General features: G+C 47.7%; 1 protein-coding gene across 13 annotated transcripts in view; it reads right to left on the bottom strand.

The window, feature by feature from the left end:
- IGSF3 (immunoglobulin superfamily member 3) overlaps window positions 1-8,672 on the bottom strand; it is a 174,278-nt gene extending 165,606 nt beyond the window's left edge. For 11 of the 13 annotated variants that reach the window (XM_085023474.1, XM_085023475.1, XM_085023461.1 and 8 more), the window contains exon 1: window positions 8,131-8,672. The gene's annotated coding sequence lies outside the window, so the exon portion shown is untranslated. The remainder of the gene's footprint in view (window positions 1-8,130) is intronic. The other 2 variants (XM_085023463.1, XM_085023477.1) reach the window with 2 other exon arrangements.
- Window positions 8,673-14,798: the final 6,126 nt, after the last annotated feature.

The raw sequence follows: 14,798 nt of genomic DNA, 5'->3' as shown, positions 1-14,798 counted from the left end.
TCAACAAATGTTCACTGTTTTTGTTATTCTCTAGGCAGCTCCTCAAAGGACCCATAACTGCTTTCCAGGTGTTTCAAAAAGGTAGCTTCTAAAAAGCATCCCTGCTGGTCTTTCCCACTGAGACTTCCTTGGTCTTAAGTGATATGCATAAACTTAACTGCAAAGGGCCGATGGCACCAAACTGGGCCTCTGACTACCTCTGATCACCTCAAGAGTTCCTTGGGGAGACAAAGACTGCAGTTGCCCCCCTCAATGTCTGGTGGCCATGTGCCAAGCTAAAAGACCATGTGCTTCTCAGGCGCTCCTGAAATCAGAGGCGATCATAAGATGTAAGCAGTTAATGGTAACTTTAAGGAAGTCAAGAGAGAGCAGTTTGTAGGTGCCCTTTTGCCTTTTGTCACTTCACTATTCTTCCTACTTCCTCTTTGGAAAGCAGATAGGATGGCTGGAGCTCCAGCAGCCTTGAGGAGGTATTTTTGTGGATTAAACTCTTGAACTACTAGTTTCAGAGTAAAAATAAAAGGTCCCTGGGTTCATGAACACTATGAAACCAGCCTGGGAATGCCCACTTCCAGATTTCTTTTGTGTAAAACAAACAAAAACAAAACAACAAAAAAACTTGTATCATGTTTATGCCATTATTCCTTTTGTGTTCTCTTGTATGTAGCTGAATCTAATATCAGCTATGGCTAATTATTCCTGAACAGTAATTAATTCTACAAGTCCTATATACACAGTCAGCCCTCTGTAGCCACAGGTTCTGCATCTGTGGATTCAACCAATCACAAATTTTATTATTTTATTATTATTAAAATTTTATTATTATTATCATTTTGGCTGCATCTATGGCATGTGGAAGTTCCCTAGTCAGGGATTGAACCTGAACTGCAGTTGCGACCTGAGTCACAGCTACATCAAGGCTGGTACCTTAACCTGCTGCACCACAGAGGAACTTCCAAAAAACAATTTTTTTTTTTAATTCCAGAAAGTCCTAAAAAGCAAACCTTGAATTTTTCTCACACTGGCAACTACTTACATAGAATCTGCATTGTATTTACAACTATTTACATAGCATTTACATTGTATTAGCTATTATAAGTTATCTAGGGAGGATTTAAAGTACATGGAAGGGAGAATGTGTGTAGGTTATATGTAAATACCATTTTTTTTTTTTTTGGTCTTTTTGCTATTTCTTGGGCTGCTCCCGCGGCATATGGAGGTTCCCAGGCTAGAGGTCCAATTGGAGCTGTAGCCACCGGCCTACGCCAGGGCCACAGCAACGCAGGATCCGAGCCGCGTCTGCAACCTACACCACAGCTCACGGCAACGCCGGATCGTTAACCCACTGAGCAAGGGCAGGGATCGAACCCGCAACCTCATGGTTCCTAGTCGGATTCGTTAACCACTGCGCCACGACGGAACTCCTGTAAATACCATTTTATATATGAGACGAGAGCCTCTGCAGATTTTGGTATCCATGAGGGGTCCTGGAACCAATCACCATCTGATACTGAGGGGCAGCTGTATTTAATGAAACAAAGAGCTTGAGAAAACACAGTTATTCCTCTGTCTTGCCTGCAGGGGGCACCTAAGTCTGGGAGTAACGTTAGAAATCATCTATTCTGGACACATTTTTAAAAAATCATCAAACCTCTTCATTATTTTTTCCTTCTATGGATCCTACGTTTCAAAATAAATTTTTCCCCATTGGTTAAGTTCTAATTGGTTTACTTATCATGACAAACATTGAACAACAGTGGACACTTGCCTTTTGGGGGGCTGTCCAACTGCTGGTGACTGTCCATTTCCAGAAACTGGTCCTGCTTTTCCATTTCATCTGGAGCTAGCACTTATTTTTCCTTTAGTCAATCAGACTTGGTTTCTGTTCTTTACAACCAAGAATCCTGACTGCGGCACACACTGAGCAACCTGTGATACCGCACAGAACTGACGTCATTCCGACCGGATCAAGAGGCGGTGTTTGCATAAGCCAGTGCAGCCTTAGCTGGGAATAGTCACACTATTTTTGAGCTCTTCAAAACATTTGGATTAGTTTTCTCCTTTTTTTTCCTTTTCTCCCACTGTGGATCCCTAAGGACTAGAAACTCCAGCCTGGAAACCACTGATATCATTGTATTTCCTCATTTTATAGATAACAATGTCCATATGTCAGCCTGCAGAAAGAACTTCCCAGGGAGAGGTGCCAGCCCTTCATTTGAGCACTGTGCTTGGCCTGTGGGCATGGCCTCTCAAGGAACTCAGGGTCAGGAAGGAAAGATGGGTGGTTTCAGTGAATGCAAAATACCAACCTTCTGGGGAAGAATTTAGGGAAAACCAGAAAGACCTAAATAACATGAAAAAGGTCAGGTAAAGATATTCAGAAGGAGGCATGTAGATGACAGTGAGAACAGAGGAATGCGACAAACTTTGAGAACTCAAGCCTGTCGGGCAGAAGTAGAAGCAGACTCTGAAAACAGCTGGTAGCACTGCAGATGTTAACCTCTGTTCTAAGGTCTGTCCGAACAGGGTGGGGTCCAGAGGGCAGAACACAAGATGAGGTTTTGTAGACGCTTCCAAACTCAGAGAGTGACATCAATACACACTGTGTCCTGCTTTAAGGAGGTGTGATCAGAAACATCCAAGTTTGCAAAATAGATTTTTTTTTTTCTTTTTGGACGCCCCGTGGCATTCGGAGTTCCTGGGCCAGGGGTCAGATCCAGGCTGCAGTCGTGACCTACAGTGCAGCTGTGGCAATCCTTAACCCACTGCGCAGGGCCAGAGATTGAACCTGTGTCCCAGCACTGCAGAGACGCCTCCAATCCCACTGCAGCACAGTGGGAACTCCACAAAACAGATCTTTGAGAAGATTACCCACTGTAAAAAATGATTCTCCACTTTATTACTTTTTATTTTTTGGCCATGCCCACAGCATGTGGACATTTCTGGACCAAAGACCGAACCCACACCACAGCAGTGACCCAAGCTGCTGCAGTGAAACCTTAACCCATTGTACCACAGGGAACTCCCAATGATTCTCCATTTTAAAGAGAGGAAGATGTGGGAGTTCCCGCTGTGGTGCAGTGGAAACAAATCCAACTAGTATCTATGAGGATGCGGGTTCAATCCCTGGCCTCCCTCAGTGGGTTGGGGATCCCCGTGTTGCCACGAGCTGTGGTATAGGTTGCAGACATGGCTTGGATCCTGCATTGCTGTGGCTGTGGCTCCAATGCAACCCCTAGCCTGGGAACTTCCATATGCTGCAGGTGCGGCCCTAAAAAGCAAAAAAATAAAATAAAATAAATAAGTAGAGGAAGATGTATCTATTTCCTGGGTTGCAGGGATTTTCCTTTGCTTATTTTTTTTTTCTTTTACTTATTTATTTGGGTATCTCTGAGGCATATGGCAGTTCCCAGGTCAGGGATCGAATCCAAGTTACAGCTGCAACCTACACCACAGCTGAAGCACCGTCAGATCTTAACCTGTTGCACCACGGCAGGAACTCCTGCTTATTTATTTTTGCCAAGCACATTTTGAGGCAGAATTATTATCTCCATTTTATGGTTTGGAAACCAAGGCTCAGGACATAGAAATGGCCAAAAAAACCCATGAAAAGACGTTCGACATCACTTATTATTAGAAAAATGCAAATCAAAACTTTTATGAGGTACCACCTTACACCAGCCAGAATGGCCATCATCGAAAATTCTACAAGCAGTAAGTGCTGGAGAGGGTGTGGAGAAGAGGGAACCCTCCTATACTGTTGGTGGGAATGTAAACTGGTGCAACTACTGTGGAAAACTGTATGGAGATTCCTAAAAAAAACTAAAAATAGAATTACCAATTGATCCAGCAATCCCACTCCTGTGCCTGAATCCAGAGAAAACCATGACTTGAAAAGATACATGCATTCCAATGTTCATTGCAGCACTATATATAATAGCCAAGACATGGAAGCAACCCAAATGTCCATGGACAGAGGAGTGGATAAAGAAGATGTGGTCCATATGCGCAATGGAATATTACTCAGCTCTAAAAAGGAAATGAAATAATGGCATTTGCAGCAACATGGATGGACCCAGAAATTATCATGTTCAGTGAAGTTAAACAGTGAGACACAAACATCAGATGCTATCACGTATGCTGGAATCTAAAAAAAGGATACCACGAACATCTTTGCAGAACAGAAATGCCTCACAGACTTTGAAAAACTTATGGTTACCAAAGGAGACAGGGTTGTGGGGGTAGGAAAGGGATGGGCTGCGGGTTGGGGATGGAAATGCTGTAACATTGCGTTGTGATGATGGTTGTACAACTATAAATGTAATAAAATTCATTGAGTTATAAAAAAAAAAAACAACCAAAAAAAGCCAAGGCCCCGGTAGATGAAGTAACCCATCAAGGTTACTCAGTTTGTAAGTGGCAGATCCAGGTCTGGGTGGTTTGTTTTCTGGCTCCAAAGGCCTGGTGTTTCCCACTCTACCAGGCGGCCTCCCACGGCGCGCCTGAGAATAATGACACTTGAAATGCATTTGGAAGGCACTTCTAATTGAAGAGACTCAATTTACAAAGAGTCGATTTGCACGCACTTTTGAGAACATCCATCACACAAAGCATTATGCAACAATATAAGGATAAATAGCATGGATCCCATACAAAAAAAAAAAAAAAAAAAAAGGAAAATAATAGAGGAAGTGTGGTTAATTAATGCAGTAGGAACTGAAACAGAAGCACAAGGAGCAGAACATGCACTCCCGGAACATGATACAATAAGCAGCTTCATTAGGAAGACAATGTATGTGGTAGGAGAGATAATAGCAAGAGAGGAAAATGTAAAAACAAATTCGTCTACTAGAAAACACTGATTTGAAAATATTTTACAGTGACTGATCTGTAAGAAGCCTCTTTGCAGTAAACATCCATGGAACCCTTGCTTTCAGAGATGTTAAAAAAAAAAAAAATAGGTCAGCTTCTCTGGGTTGGACAGGTTTAGGTGTGATCTCTTTAGGGAAACGGACCAGCTGGGTATTTTCAAAGACTCCCTTTAGTTTCTGATTCTCAGGTTCCGCTTTTGGGCACTTTCTATGACTGTCATTTTGTAAAGCTGGTTAGCTCAGTGGCTTTACTTTTTTCCCCTCTAAATTCCCCACAGGGCTTTAACTAAATCAGACCACATTTGGAGTCTTGTGTCGCCTTCTGGGCCCCCACATTTTAAAAGGGACGTTGACCTGCTCTGCCTCCAGAGAATGCAACCGAGACAAATGGGTGGAAGTTGCTCAGAGAGAAATTCTGACTGAAGACAAGAAAACCCCATCGCCTGCAATCAGAGCCTCTGACAATGGAGCCGGCTGCCTGTTCAGACAGTTTGCTCCCAGCGATTGGAAATGCTGAAGCAGGGGGTGTTTTAACAGCTGTCAAAGTTGCTCTGGAAGAGATTTTTTTTTTTAAATTTTTTTTTTTAACCGAGTTTCTTTTCAGTTCCAACACTCTATGATTGATTGATCATATAACTCTTCAGTATGTTTTGCCAAGTCAATAGCTCCTTTTTCGTTCTTATTTTGATCATTAAACTCTCGTCTTCCCACCAGAGGGGGGCGGAGGAAAAAGCTGGCCGAAAACAACATAGGAAGAGAGTAACAGCCACACTTCAAGGTCTTATTGTGGTCTGATGGTGCCTCTCTCCCTCCACAGGGAAGCAGGACGCCTTGTGGCCTACTGATGATCAAAGCAGAGGTCTGGAGGCCAGTCAGGATGGTGGTGACAGTGCTGGCCCTTGGGAGGGTCCACACACAAGAAGGAGGGTTGGGGGCGAGGCTGAGCAAGGCCACAGTCCTCCTCCAGGGTCCCCGTCTTGGTTGATGATACCTTCCTCTTCCTACCCCCACCCGCCACACCATATTCAGTCCCTCAACACATCCTGCCCACCTTCATCCATCTCCATCGCCCCCACACTAATCCAAATCCCATCCTCGTCTGCTTTTTCTTTCCTTTTCTTTTTCAGGCCGCACCCACGGCATACGAAAGTTCCTAGGCTAGGGTTCAAATCAGAGCTACAGCTGCTGGCCTACACCACAGCCACAGCCATGCCAGATCCTCAACCCACGGAGCTGGGCCAGGGATTGAACCCACTTCCTCAAGGACACTAGTTGGGTTCTTTGTCACTGAGCCGCAACGGGAACTCCCACCCTCATCTGTTTTTGCCAACCTTCTTCTTGCCTTGCGGCGATGCGGGCACCTCACACACCTAAGAATGAAAAGTTATATTCCTTGTCCTTCTCCCCGGCTTAACTGTACCCTAAACACAATCAGGACGCCTCTTTTGTTCTTCCTCTCCTCTCAGTCTAGCCTAGTTTCCTCCCTCTGAAACCTTTGAGGATGCTTCCCTTTAGTACTAAAACCAAGCAGTTTTAGTACTAAGAGGTGGGGGGGTTGTTCCTGGACACAAAAGCCTTCCTATGTCCCCCATTTTTTGGAAACAGGCTTCATTCAGCGTCCTTGACCTTCCCTGCATTCCAAAGGGCAAGTTCAAACGATTGCTAATCAGGGAAGGGAGGGGATGCAGAGACCAGAGAGGAGCCCACAAGAAAAGAGAGGGCAGATTTGGGGCAGGGTCCTGGTCCCTCCTCAGGGAATATAGATAACAATACCTTTGAGTTCTTCTGCAGAATTCTTTTTTTTTTTTTTTTTTTTTTGGTCTTTTGTCCTTTTAGGGCTGCACCCATGGCACGTGGAGGTTCCCAGGCTTGGGGTCTGATAGAACTGTCATTGCCGGCCTACACCACAGCCGCAGCAACACCAGATCCGAGCCACGTCTGCGACCTACACCACAGCTCACAGCAACGCCGGGTCCTTAACCCACTGAGCAAGGCCAGGGATCGAACCGCAATCTCATGGTTACTGGTCAGATTTGTTTCCACTGTGCCATGACGGGAACTCCGACAAATGGAAGATGTTACTGAAGCATCCTTCCTTCCCGAAAGAAGACCAGCAGACCACCAAACGCCAGCTTTGGAAACGGTCAAGCTGGCCTCTACCCCATCCTTATCTGCAGCCCTACTTTCTACTCCCAAACTACAAAACCACCTCCCAATCCCCCGAAAAGGGGGTCACAGTCTTTCAGGCATTAGCCTTCTGTGACCTCCTTTGTCCAGCAAAGCAATAAAGCTATTTTTCTTCCTTCACCCAAAACTGTCTCTGAGTTTCCATCCAGCACCAGTGAGCAGAGGCCAAGTTCCGGCAACAGTGCTTCCCTGCAATTTATTTTATACTTTTCAGAATCCTTCTGTCACCGGCTACTTAACACTTCTCGGTGGCTTCCCACTGCTGTCCGATAAAGAATCTGGGCCTTGGCCCTGCCCCTTCGGGCCCTGCGTCCTTCTCCAGCTCTGTCTTGCTTGGTGCCCCTCCCCAGCTCCAGCTCCTGCCCTCCCAGCCCCAGGCACACGACTGTCCTTCCACTCTTGGTCCTCCCACCATCTCTGCCCTGCCCTTCTCCACGCCTTGGGGACGGCTCTTCCCAGCCCTCTCAGCACAGGCCTGTCCAGCCCATCCTGACTCAGTGGTGCTTCCTCAGGGAGGCCTCTCCTGACCTTTGCACCCGGATCGCACCCTCCCTGAGGTCCACAATCACAGCACCTATCCTCTCCTTCCCAGCCTTCCTTGTACTGGCTTCTGTCCCTTCATGTCTGTGATGATCTGAGCCTCCTGCTGGCCTCTAACCTCTGGGAGGGCAGGAGTCATGGCTGTGTGCTCGCCATGGCACACACCCTGAACAAAGGAATGAGGAGGGGAAGGGGTAAGATGCTGGGTGCTGCCAGTGAATTCAGAGGCCTAAGAGCCATCGAGACACAGGAGGTGCTCATGGATCCTGCTCTCCAGCCTCTTGGGTCCCCTCCCACACCACCCCGACCTCTGTAACCACCAAGTCAGGAAGTCTACTGCCTGGTTAAGCACGGCCCTTACACGTCACTGTAACTGTAATACAGTTAAGTGAGAGTGTCCTAACACTTGAGCTGAAAATTCAATCTATTCCTAAAACACTCTCTGACAAGAAATAATTGAACCGCAAGAGACGATGAGGCAGCTGGAGAGTGGAGACACTGGAAAGATTTAGAAGCGAAAGGAATGACTTACCACCTGGATGCCATGCACTGTTGGTGGCTCTCGGCCTTGGCACTTGGGGTTCCTGCTGTCTGAAATGTGCTCCTTTGCTGCTTGTCAAAATCCCAGCCATCCGTCAGGAGGCAGCCCGGGGGGCCTCGCCAGTCCACCTGAGCGCAGTGGCTTCCTCCTCCTCCGAGCTTTCGGGGCACTTCACCCAGAAGTCCACCAGGACGGCCTCCATCACCCTGTCGTGCAGAGATTCGTGTCTGGGTGACGTCTCTCTTAGGGGCTGGGGTCTCTTTGAGTCAGCGCCCTTATCTTCATACCCTTGTCTCCCCAGTGCCTATCACAGAACCAGGCCGGGTAAGTCAGGACTTTTGGTGGCAAGTTACAGAAATCAACTTCATCTCTTCACTCAAAGCAAAAAAGGACGAGCCGTTCTTGCTGGCTCAGCATTCCCCCCGCCTCTCCAGTCTTCCTCCCATTTCTCAGAAACCGGACAATCTCGTCAACTGGGCTCTTTAGAGAGAAAAAGCCAGGAAATGCGCACTCAACACTGGAGAGAAAGCTCTGGAGGAGGAAAGAGAGTGGGAGGCAGGGCGGGAATGGGAGGGGAGGGGCCACGCTGGAGAGCAGCTGAGTCTAGTTTTGGGGCTGTAAGGATGGTTCCAAACTCCCCTTGGCTTAGGAGTCTCTCCTTCCCTTCCTCACTCTACTCAGGACTTTAGCGCATCATGCTCCCCAGCCTAGGGCTGCTAGGCAAACCCTGTGTCCTCGGTCCCAAGAAAGTACCTGCAAAGCTTGGGGACCCTAGGGGTTGACACCTCCTCCCTGCCAGCCAGTACTTCCCACTTTTCTCACATTGTCCTTGCTTTTTAATGGCTCGGTTTCTTTTCTTTGTTTTCCTCGTCAAAAGCCAACAAAGAATGAATTGGGTATTTCAGCCATTTGTGGTCATCATTAATTTCATGGTCCTCTGCATTTATTAAGTCTTATTTCCTCTCCATAATCTCCTTTCCCCTGATATTTGCGAAAGCACATCTTATTCTCCTTAATTGCTTTGGCTGGTGTGATCTAATTCTGATTTTTCGCCACTCTTATCTTTTCCCAGGAAGCTTTAATGGATGCAGCATCTTCTCAGTGAATTCTCTCCCTTTTTCGCTGCAGACAGGAGTGGATTTCTCCATAGCTCTCTCACCAGTCTTGAGAGAAGTGTACTGATTGAATTTTGCTTCTCCTTTAGAAGAAGTGCTGGGCTGGGCTTTAACTATGGATGGGCCCCCCTCCTTTTCCACCTGCTTCGCCTCTGAAAATCACCCAGGTTTTTCTAGTCTTCCATCTGCGGCCAAACAAAGCACTCTTTGCCCCTCCACTGCAGGTAATGCTTCCCCTGGCTGTTTCACTGCTGGTACAGAAGGCTGCGCCTGGGGCAAGAAGGGAGAGGAAGCCGTGCAGTCAGACGGCCTACCCATTAGCAGCTCGAGGGCATAGATGGCCAAGGAAGCTGACAGCTGAAAAGATGCTGCACACTCGGGGGGCCAAGGGCCCTGGGTAATTAAGAGCTCATTAGCAGTGGTGATGAAACGCCACTCCTGGTCTGTGGAGAGCCAGATCTCAGTGCCTACCTGACTGCTGTCTGTCTCTCCATTTCTGACCTGCAGGCACCACAGGTAAAGCTTCCCAAGGGAATTTTGCTGACGCCTCTCACTGAACATTTATTTCATTCTGCCTTGACTCGTGGTTAGTCATTTTTGCGTCTCACATGTTCAAAACCTAACTCACCATCTCATGCCTTTGCAACGTAAAGATATTTTGGCTCCCACGGTCCCCATTTCTATTAACATTATTGCTTGAATTATTCCAGAATTATCTCTGAATAAGAAATAACTATTCGGAGCCTTCTCCCTCAGCCTCACGTGTAATAGTTCACCCATTTGCATCTCGATGCACACCTCTTTCCATCTGCCCTGGAGGCCCTTGCTGAATTCCTCTGGCTGAAGCCCACACAGTGGCACCTACCACACCCAGCCTCCTTCTCTCAGCAGCCATTCTTCCTTTTCTCTGTCTTTCTCTCTCTTTTTTTTTTTTTGTTTTTGTTTTTGTTTTTGCTTTTTAGGGCTGCACCTACGGCACATGGAGGTTTCCAGGCTAGGGGTGGAATCAGAGCTGGAGCTCCCGGCCTATGCCACAGGCACAATACAGCATCCAGATCAAGTCTGCAATCTACACCATAGCTCATGGCAACGCTGGATCCTTAACCCACTGAGTGGGGCCAGGAATCGAACCCGCATCGTCATGGATACTAGCTGGATTCGTTTCTGCTGGGCCATGACAGGAACCCCAACTCTTGCTTTTCTTTTTCTTTCCATCATCTTGATTCGCCCTGCACTGAAGGGAAACTGACTCTTCCCTCTGCCCTAGGCAGGGAGCCTGTGGCTTCGCCTAACCCAGTCAATGTGATCCCATCCCCCGGCCATCTCAGTGGTTCAAGGTGAGCACAGGACCCTGTTCAAACCAATGAGACTAGAGAGGGCACTTAGTGAAGACTTTTGGAACTAAAACTTCCTTGCCCTTCTGAGAGGGCTTCTGGAGGTGGCACATAGGGGCTGGTGGCCATCATTGCCAGCATGTGGAAGGGCCCACCTGAAAATGAAGCCAACATGAAAGAAAGCAGAACAAGAGATCCAGAGAGACAACAAGCCCTGATTTGAATCCTTGAGCTCATGGATCCAGTAGTGCTGCACCTCTACCCCACACCCAAGCTATAAGCACATGCCACCAGCACCGCCCTGAGGTACATCCATAATCCAGCTCCTCCTTGGACATCTGCTGCCACCTTCCCAATCCCTAGGCTCAGGCCTCTGAAATGCCTTCGCACTGGTCTCCCTACCCCCAATCTTGTCCCTCTGCACTATTTTCCAGAGAGCAGCCGGAGAGATCCTGTTAAGATCCTAAGTCAGGAGTTCCCTTCATGGCGCAGTGGTTAACGAATCTGACTAGGAACCATGAGGTTGCCGGTTCGATCCCTGGCCTCGCTCAGTCGGTTAAGGATCCGGAGTTGCCGTGAGCTGTGGTGTAGTCTGGCGGCTACAGCTCCGATTAGACCCCTAGCCTGGGAACCTCCATATGCCACAGGTACAGCCCTAGAAAAAACAAAAAGACAATAAATAAATAAAATCCCAAGTCAGATAACACCCCTGCTCTGTGAAGAACCCTCTCCAGGCTCTCTATTCAACTCCAAGGTCCTTACCTTGACCCAGAGGCCCTGCGTGACCTACCTGCTCCCCTCTGACCGCATCTCTCACTGCTCTCGCCCTAGCTCACTCCATCCTCACTGGCCTTTGATTCTCACCTTAGGACCTTTGCTCTTGCTGTTCCTGCTCCCTGGAATGCTCTCCATCAGATGCTGCGTGGCTGGCTTCCTCTTTCCTTCAGGCTCTGCTCATCTGCTGCCTTTCCAGTTAGGCCATCCCTGACCAGTCCTTCCTAAAATGGCACTTCCTTGTCCCTCTGTGTCCCTTTGCTTTAATTTGTCTTTATTTCACTCACCACCACCTGAAAATTACATATATGTGTGGCTATGACTATCTGCAGCTCCTCATTAGCATGTACAAGCTATGAGGAACCTGGGCTGGTGACGTTGCTCTGCATATCCAGTTCTCAGAACAGCAGCTGGCACACATCAGGGTCTCGAAGTCCTGTCGTCTTACTAAGACTGAACGAATGAATAAGGGAATGAACTAATGGCTTCCCTGTTCTGTGTAAGGTATTTTCAGTCGGCTTTATGCCCCTTGTAGACAGTGTCTTCATACAGCATTCAAGTGATAATTGCTTAGAAAATGGACGAATGAATACCTCAGCTTTGGTCAGAGTGTAAGTTACATCTTGACGTAATAACATGTACCTGGCCTGTGACACCCGCACCCCCCGTGAGTCCCAGGTCAGTGTTACATCTGGTGCCCCTCATCTTCAATTAGTCTTGCAAGATGAACAGGGGAAAGTTTGCCCTCCCCCATTTCACAGGCCATGCCATTTGGAGGAAGTAAGTGCCAGAGCCCACATTTCCATGCTCCCAGCCCCAGCTCTTCCCAGTTTTGTATTTCTGTCCTCGGATCTGCAGCTTTGTAGCACTTATCCGCAGCCCTGGGGGAGTGCAATGAGCTGCTGGTCCACGTGGTCTCTATTTAGCTAACATTTCCAATTCCCCCTTCTCTGAAAGCCAATAAAACTCTAAATTTTTCCCACATGAGATCGTGGGCTTTGGGGGGAAAGGAAAAGCAAGCATATGGTCTCAGGAAATCAAATCTGCCTTGTGAGATAAAATTTTTCTCCCTGTAAGTCGGCCCATGTATAACGTTCAGTGCAGCTGCCTTTTACGTGTCGCGGGTGTGGACAGCAGACGTGCTCCTGCTTGAGCGGCCGGAACACATGGCACACAAATCCTTCGGCAGCCCTGCTCCCCCAGTGCGGTTTTTTCCTCCCCAGCTACTCCCCACGGATGCCATCAGCTCCCTTTTTAATTCCTTTCCCCTCGCTGCACACTCTGATGTTACTCACCAACTCCCAGCGGACATGTGGAGACTTACTCCGTTCGTTTCACGTGTAATAGATAAAACAGCAGGGGCTTCTAATCGGAAAATGTTTTCCAGGCTGCAAAAGGCTGCAGAAAACCACAAAGCTGCCAATATGGTTAAGAGTTTATTAATACATACTTGGCACAGATCTGGCACCTGAAACTGCCTCGTCCCAACCGGGAGAGAGGGATCAGTTGCATGCTTACAGACACAGCCCAGGTGGGAAAAGGCCTAGGATGCAGCCCCTTCCCACAGCCCTTCGGGAGAGCTGTCCTTTTTTAAAAAAAACAGTTTTATTGGTGTTTAACTGATATACAAAGAAGTGCACACATTTATGTATACAATGTGATGAGTTTGGACAAATGCAAAGATCCACGACACCGTCACCACAATCCAAGGAACATTCATATTCAACACCTTCCAAAGTTTCCTCGGGTCACTTTGCTTTTTGGTTTTGTTTTTGTTTGTCATAAGAACACGTAACATGATGGTATAGCCATTGTGGAAAACGGTATGGAGTTTCCTCAAAAAATAAAACTGAACTACCATATGATCCAGCAAGTCCACTTCTGGGTTTAGAACCAAAGGAAATAAAAATACTAACTTGAAAAGATACACGCGCCCCGAGTGCACTGCAACGTTATTTACATCAGCCAAGACATGGAAACAACCTAAACGTCAGAAGAACGGTCAAAGAAACTCTATAATTCAGCCATAAAAAAAGGAAGTCCTGCCATTTGTGGCAACATGGGTGGATTTTGAGGGTATTAAGCTAAGTGAAATAATTCATACGGAGAAAGACAGTAGCATACCATCTCCCTTAGAGGTGGAACCTAAAAAAGCCAAACTCAGGAGTTACCGTTGCAGCAGAGCAGAAACAAATCTGACTAGGAACCGTAAGGTTGCGGGTTCGATCCCTGGCCTCGCTCAGGGGGTTAAGGATCAGGCGGTGCCGTGAGCTGTGGTGTAGGTCCCAGACCAGGCTCGGATCGGGCTTTGCTGTGGCTCTGGTGTAGGCCAGCAGCTGTAGCTCCGATTAGACCCCTAGCCTGGGAACCTCCATATGCCGTGGGTATGGCCCTAAAAAGGACCAAAGACAAAAAAAATTTTTAAATAAAAAAAATTTTTTTTTAAAGCCAAACTCAGAGAAAAGAGAGTTGAGAGGTAGTTGCTGGGGGGCTGGGAGCTAGAAAAATGGGGAGAGGTGGCTCCAAGGGTACAGACTTCTGGTGAAGAAAAGACCCTGCTCTGGGGCTGTAATGTGAAACATATATACTGTATTACATACCTGGAAGTTGCTGAGGAATAAGCCTTAGATGTTCCCCACACACAGGAATTATGGGAGATGATGGAGCTGTTAACTGACTGTCTTATAAGCATTTTGCAACATACACGTGTATCAAATCGTCGGGTTTGTACCCCGGAAACTTACACAATGTGACATGGCAAGTAGATCAGTAACACTGGGGGGAAAGAGAACCTGTGACATGAGATGTACCCTTTTGGCACCATGTGAGGTGCCCCACACTGCGCTGTTAGCTCTAGGCACCGTGCTGTACGGCAGACGGCTAGAGCCTATTCATCGGATGCACCTGAAAGCCTACACCCACGGAACAAAACCCCATCTCCCCTTCCCCCAGCCCCTGGCCACGGCGTCATCTCTGCTTCCATGAGTGTGACCATTACAGGTGCCTCATAGATGGGGCATGATGCAGTCTTCGTCCTTCTGCGACTTAGGTAGCACAACGCCCACCATCATCCATGCGGTCGAAATGGCAGGATCACCTTCTCTCTAAAGGCTGAAAAGTCTTTCGTTGTACGCATACGCCACGTTCTCTTTGTTGGGCCCTTGGGCCGTTTCCATGTAGTGGTTATTGTGAATCATGCACCCCCATGTTCACTGGGGCTCCTTCTGTTAATGACCAGACACACACAGGCAATGGAGCTTCTCATAGGAGCAGGTGTTAAAGGTGGCTTGGGTCCTTTTTGTCTATGGCCCATGGAGGTTCCCAGGCTAGGCGTCAATTCCAAGCTACGGCGGTCGGCCTATGCCACGGCCACAACAACGCAGGACCTGAGCCGTGTCTGCAACCTACACCACAGCTCACAGCAACGCCAGATCCT

This window comes from Sus scrofa, chromosome 4 (assembly GCF_054392235.1).
Source record: "Sus scrofa isolate SSC_HxYL_T2T_F1_AM1 chromosome 4, Sscrofa_HxYL_maternal_Yorkshire_Landrace_v2.0, whole genome shotgun sequence".
Classification (NCBI taxonomy): Eukaryota; Metazoa; Chordata; class Mammalia; order Artiodactyla; family Suidae; genus Sus; species Sus scrofa.
Note: the sequence above shows the minus strand (reverse complement) of the source record. Positions and strands in the feature narration are given on the sequence as shown.